The sequence below is a fragment of the Tupaia chinensis genome, unplaced genomic scaffold (genome assembly GCF_000334495.1).
Source record: "Tupaia chinensis unplaced genomic scaffold, TupChi_1.0 Scaffold000119_2, whole genome shotgun sequence".
In the NCBI taxonomy this organism is placed as follows: domain Eukaryota; kingdom Metazoa; phylum Chordata; class Mammalia; order Scandentia; family Tupaiidae; genus Tupaia; species Tupaia belangeri.
In genome coordinates, this window is record NW_006159586.1 from 3,536,408 (window position 1) to 3,542,198 (window position 5,791).

Here is a 5,791-nt window from a genome sequence, read left to right on the forward strand (position 1 = left end):
ATGGACAAGACAAAGGGGTTGAATAGAGACTTTAGAGACTACCTCTCCCAGAGGTTCTTGCCAAGGATTTAGAAGAAAATCATTTTAGAAGCTTTTGTAACACACATGTCTAGGGAGAGACAGAGATGTAAAGTGAGAAATCACCCTCCCCCCCCAGGGGGGGATAGCCATGCCACAATCCCTTCTTTATTCCCCTCTTGGGATTTAGGGCAGGCACAGACACGCACCTGGTATGAGTTTCAAGCCACTGGTCCAGGACTTGAACTGTAGTCAACCATGTGGGAGTCCAGAGCCTCAACCATTACTCTACCTGCTGGCCCCTGTTCTGTAATTTTTTTTAACTTTAATTTTCTTTTGAAAGAATTATTTTATTTAACTTTATGTATTTATTTTAATTTCCCCAGAGTGAGTGAGAGAGCGAGAGAGAGATGGAGAGAAAGGGACAAAGCAAGCCGCCAGGTCCAGGAAAAGGCCATGTGAGAATCCAGCGCCCCCAACCACCGTGCCACCTGCTGGCCTCTTTAAATTTTGAAGTAATTTTTCTCTTACAGAGAAGTTGCAAAAATAGTACAATGAGCTTTGTAAACCCCTCACCAGCTTCCTCTTACTTTAACATCTATAACAATGATCAAAACTAGGAGCTCGATTTCGGGTCAACACTACTACCTAAACTGCAGCTCTTATGTGAGTCTTATCATTTTAAAAAGCTTTGTATTTTGAACTTATTTGAGGCTTACTGAAAAGCTTTATTTTTTTTACCATCTGTGTGCCCCTCCCCCCCGCAACCATAGGGCTTGTGTGCTGCCATCCTTTCTCTTCCATTTCTTCTTTTGGCATTTTGGGCAAATGCCCACACATGTCCTCCATGTGTTTCAAGCTACCAAGTCTGAAACTTGAACCGTGACATTCGCCGTGTGGGATCCAACTGCTTTAACCATTGTGCCATAGACTGGGCCATGGACCAGGCTTTTCCAACTAGTAACTGCTGAGATTCTGTTTGATCTCAGACCTCTGCTGCTGTTATGTACTAGGATAAATATTATATGTCTTCTTTGGACTCATTCTTTAATCCCTAACGTTCTTATGGTAATTTTATATACTCGTATTTATATAATTTAATAAACCATTTTTTCATGTATGTGTATGGTAAAAAATTCATCCTGTGTGGCCTGGTGGTTAAGACAGGCAGATCCCACGTGGCCAACCACCATTTGAATCTCGGACACAGAGGCTTGAGAACCAGGTGTGTCCATGTGTGCTCAAAATCCTGAAAGGAGGAAGAGTTGGAGAAGAGATCGAGGCATGATCATGCCTCATAGGAGTGCTTCCTCCTTTCCCATAAAAGGAGACTGCGCCTGAAAAATTCCTGAGCAAACGAAACCAATTAAGTCCTGAAAATGACCTTTGCCTTGCTTAAATTGCAAATATAAGCAAAACTTAATTTAGATCATATCTTTCCTTTTTTGTTTTTAATAGGGTGCATGTGCTCAGCAGAGAGTCAGAGAGAGACAGACAGAAAGTGAGAAATCATGCCTGTTTCCGGAACAACAAAGCACAAAAGATGGAGCCCGAGCCTGGAGACTGGGGAACGCACCTGCCTCATCATCATCCTCATCCTCCAACTTATCCTTTGCACCCGACCCCTTCCTATGCAACCCGCAGCAGCACTGCCGGGTCCTCTGCTACCGCTCCCTCTTCCCATTGATGTCTTTGTGGTGGCAAGAAATTACCTCCCAGGGGGAATGGTCATGCTGGAAGCCCTTCTCTTTCATTCGCCTCTTGGGATCTTGGGCACACATGCAAACACACTCAGGTGAGTTCTAAGCCATCAGGTCTGGAACTTGAACCATGATCAACTACATGGGAGTCCAGTGATATAACCATTATGCTATCTGCTGGTCCTAATTTATTATTATGATTATTTTTAAGTTTTTGCTACAGGGTGCATGCACTTACCAGACAAAAGAGAGTGAGAGGGAGAGAAAAAATAAGACAGAGAGAGTGAAAGTGAGAAATCCCCCCCACCCCCGGAGAGTTGACCATGTTGCAATCCCTTCTCTCCCAGTATCTTCTTGGAAGTTTGGGGACTAGTATGCATGCTGGGCATGATTTTCACGCCAATGGGTCTGATACCTAAGCTGCAGTCTGCCATGTGGGAATCCAGATCCTTAACCACCATGCCACCTGCTGGCCCCAAATAAACCTTTTCTATCTGCTTACACTCCGAGTCTGTGAATTCTTTCATGAATTCACATAAGCTACAATACATGCATGAACTTATGTGAAAATATATTTACCTAGGAGAATTACACATTTCCCTTTAGAAGTTTAATTAATAAAAAAAAAATTCAAGGATTAGAGCTAATGATTTGCAAAGAAGGGGAGACAAAATATAAAGATCCCAAAACAAAGCTACCCAGAGCAACCGTCTGCATAAAGGAGAGCTGAGGGCATATTGTAAATAAAGGTTTACACTTAGGTTCAGTTAACTTGCACTGTAGATGCTCACTGTGTTTCCCAAACTGTGTTACTGGAGAATTCTGATTCCTTGTTAAACTCTTTTTGGGGTGAAGGTTCTGTTGTTAAGTCGATCTGGCAAAAGCTGAATGCTCTGGGTCTTTCTTAGAGATTCACACATTTCATTTATGTAATTGTTCAGCAATTTTTTAAAGTTTATTTTTCCTTGAGTGAGAGAGACGAGAGAGAGAGAGAGAACCCCCCACAGGGTCTTGCTGCTGCCATCCACCTCCATCCTCACAGCCCTGGATCATGGGTCACATACATGTCTGGAGTGTTCATGTTCCCTGGACATGAACCCAGAATCTTCCCATGCCATCAGCCTCGCAGAAAGTCATGTTTTAATATTATGCTACTGTCCAGCCCTTCAACAAATATTTTGGGCTCTTTCCATGTGCCAGACTTTATTCTGGGCTCTTATAATAATAATAATAAGCAAAAAACAAACCCAATTGCTATTTTCATGAAGCTTATACTCTAATAAGAATATAGACATTAATCAAATAGTAAAAACAAATAGCATATACTTGTGAACCAGTAAGTTCTACAAAAGAAAGGAAGATATTGATAGAAAACCTAAGCCAGGGGCCAGGGAAAGTTTCTCTGAGGAAGGGAGCATTAGTTAGGTCAAAGGCCAGATATTGAGGCTTTCAGATGTTCAATAGAGATAGAATGTGAGCCACTATGTAATCAAAATTTCCCCAGGAGCCACATTACAAAAAGTACAAACAGGGGCTGAGAGGCGGCGTGGTGGTTAAGGTGTTGGACTACCACATGGCTGACTGTCGTTTGGGTCCCAGATCTGGCCATTTGCTTTCTCACTCTCCCCTCACCCCACCGTCTCTGTCTCTCTCTGGTCAAATTTAAAAATAATAATAGATAAAATTAAGTAACTAATTCTTTTTAAAAAAGTAAAAACAAACAAGGGAAAATGATTTTTTAAAGAATTATTTTGTTTAACTTTATTTATTTATTTATTTATTTATTTATATGCCACCTGGTGGCCCCACAGTAGAAATTAATTATTATTATTTTTTTTGGAGAGGTTTTTGCTATAGGGCGCTTGCACTCACCAGAAAGACAGAGAGAGACAGAGAGATATAAAGCGAGAAATCACCCCCCCCCGGGGGATGGCCACGCAGCAATCCCTTATCCTCCATTTTCCTCTCAGGATCTTGGGCATGCACACGCATGTGCTCAGTGTGAGTTTAAGCCACTGGGTCCGGGACTCGAACTGCAACTGTCTATGTGGGAATCCAGCAATATAACCATTAAGCCATCTGCTGGTCCCAAGCATGTGGTGATTAAATAATCTTTTTTTTTTTTTTTTAAGTTTGTTTCTGTCTTCGTAAGTAGGATAAAAGGGGAAGAAACAGCATTGCTATCCCCTCTAGGGAGAGATTTCCCTCTTTCTCCTTTTCTCTCTCTCTTTCTCCAGTGAGTATACATTATAGCAAGAGGGGAAAAAAAGGAAGAAAGAAAAAGAAAATAAACTTTTATCATAAGAAGAGGATTTAGTCTTTTTAACATAGTAAGAGCCTTTAGAGCTGAGATGCAAAAAAACTAAAGGGGGGGTGGGCAGAGTCCTTTCCTAAGGTAGTCTGAGACCTTGCAGCTTTGACGGGAACACAACAGAATTTCCCCTGAGACTCCTGAGCTGGGAATTCGTCCCTGGGTGTGGTGATGGGTGGGAGGTGGGGGTGGTTTCAGATCACCTCATGGTTCTGGAAAGTACAAAGCATAACAGCTGATGTTTACATTCTAATGCTATGATTATGTTTTCATTATGTCCTTTGAAAATTTCACATGACATTTCCATATGGAGACACAGGAGGGCACTCTAATCACCTGGCAATACAACTTAGATGGTTTCATAGCCTTGGCAGTAAAACATGGATTTTTAAAAAAGATTTGTTGAACCTGCTTTCTGTTTTTGTTTTTCCAGGCAGGATAACCAGTTTTGCAGGAATACCTAGCTATCCTAGGGATACCATCCATGACATAGGTCCCCAACAAACACCTGCCACAAGGTCCTGCTGACATTCTAGGGCCCATGGCAGTGAGCAACTCAGAGCAGGGAAGGAAATTTTTTAAACGTTTGCAGATTTATTTGTTCCATAAACATGAGGTGGGGGAGAGAGAGAGAACCTCGAGCAGGGTCCTGCTGCTGCCACCCACCCCCACCCTCAGGTGGCCCCTATGGTGGTTGTTCACGTGCCAGACGTACTCAGGGAGGGCTCCAGACTCCAGCCCTGAACCTTCTCATGAGGGCCACCCCTCCAGATGGTGGCTTTTACTGCTGTGACACCACCAGGCCTTGGAAGGGGATTTTTGATCACAGATTACGTCTTGCCTCAGTCACTCAAGAGTTGTCAGCAAGGTTGCCAAGGGCTCCAATTTAGGGGTTACTTGGGCAGAGGAGAGACACCTGGCTGTGATGAGACTCCCCCCAGATGTGCAGCCTGTCCCCATGGTTCAGCTTCCCCACCTTTAAAGTGGAAATAATGCTGACCTGTCTGGAAAGTTCGCCAGTGGAGAAGGACAAGGGAGGGGGGCCCAAGCGATATACTTGGGGTGACATTTCCCATCCCATACAGAGCACTGAGTTTTATACTCAAAAGAGTAAAGCTAGAATCAGCAGATGGTATAATGGTTACATCTCTGGACTCCCACGAAGTCCACTGCAGTTCGTGTCCTGGACACACCTCGACTTAAAACTCACACGGGGGACCAGCGGTTGGCGTAATGGCTATGTCGCTGGACCCTCATGTAGTCGACCACGGTACAAGTCCCGGACCCGGTTACTTAAACTCACGTTTGACGAGTGTGCGTGCGTGCCCAAGATCCTGAGAGGAGAATGGAGGAGAAGGGATTGCAGCATGGCCATCCCCCGTGGGGGTGATTTCTCGCTTTCTGTCTCTCTCTGTCTTTCTGGTGAGCGCATACGCCCTATAGCAAAAACCTCTCAAAAACAAACAAACAAACAAACAAATATTTCACGTGGCCGCGTGTATATGGCCAGGGTGATCCCTAGAGGAGAATGGAAGAGAAGGGATTGCAGTGTGACCATCTCTCCTGGGGATGATTTCTCCCTTTCTGTCTGTCTCTCCCGTGAGCGTACACACCATATAGCAAAAAACCACTCAAAATTAAAAAAAAAAAAAAAGGTAAAATCAGCCTTACTTTCTTTAATGAATAATGGCACGCGGGAGGGACAAAGCGCGCCCCGCCGGCTGCCGGAGGAGTAACCCGAGAGGGTGGCACAGGACCGGCT